We start from the raw sequence: 1,161 nt of genomic DNA, 5'->3' as shown, positions 1-1,161 counted from the left end.
CACGTTGGACGTGAAAAATGCGTTCAATAGTGTTAGCTGGGATTACAGAATCGTGTGCTAGTTTACAGCACAGACGAGGTTCAAAAGTGTGTCCCAATTACCGCAGGGGTTCCACAAGGTTCCATCCTGGGCCCGGTACTGTGGAATATCATGTACGATGAAGTGCTGAAACTAAAGCTCCCCCAAGGGGTTGTGATCGTTGGATTTGCGGACGACATCACACTTGAGGTCTACGGCGAGTCGATCGAGGAGGTTGAGTTGACGGCTTCGCACTCTATAAGCGTCGTCGAGGACTGGATGCGCTCCAAAAAACTGGAGCTGGCACATCATAAGATGGAGATTTCAGTTGTCAATAACCGCAAGTCGAAGCAACAGGCGTTGATCAGTGTCGGGAATTGCACCATCGCCTCTAAGCGCTCCCTGAAGCTGCTGGGGGTGATGATCGATGACAAGCTCGCCTTCGGGAGCCATGTCGAATATGCCTGTAAAAGGGCTTCAATGGCTACTGCAGCATTATCTCGCATGATGTTCAATAGCTCAGCAGTGTACGGCAGCAAGTGGAAACTTCTAGCTAGCGTGACTTCGTCCATACTGAGATACGGCGGGCCAGTGTGGTCCAAAGCACTAGGTACTAGTAAACATCGGAGTAAGTTGGAAAGTACCTACAGGCTCATGTGCCTGAGGGTTGCGAGCGCGTATCGAACTGTGTCATACGACGCAATCTGCGTCCTGTCCGGCATGATGCCTGTCAGCATAGCCATTAAGGAAGACGTAGAATGCTTTGATCAACGTGACACAAGGGGCATACGAGGTGCCAGAAGATCATTCTCGATGACCAGATGGCAGCAGGAGTGGTCCAATTCCGCGAAGGGTAGATGGACGCATCGACTTATTCCGGATGTATCCGGATGGGTCGGGAGGCGCCATGGAGAAGTGAACTTCCATCTGACACAGATTCTGTCAGGCCATGGTTGCTTTAGGCAGTATCTACACAGATTCGGGCATGCGGGTTCCCCCAACTGTCCCGAGTGCGTGGATGCGGAAGAGACTGCTGAGCATGTCTTCTTTGTGTGCTCTCGTTTTGCGCAGGCGCGGAGTGACATGATGGTAGTGAGCGGGCCAGATACCACTCCGGACAACCTAGTTCAGAGGATGTGTAAA

The sequence above is a fragment of the Wyeomyia smithii genome, chromosome 3 (assembly GCF_029784165.1).
Source record: "Wyeomyia smithii strain HCP4-BCI-WySm-NY-G18 chromosome 3, ASM2978416v1, whole genome shotgun sequence".
In the NCBI taxonomy this organism is placed as follows: Eukaryota; Metazoa; Arthropoda; class Insecta; order Diptera; family Culicidae; genus Wyeomyia; species Wyeomyia smithii.
The sequence above is the reverse complement of the archived record's forward strand: the minus strand, read 5'-3'. Positions refer to the sequence as shown.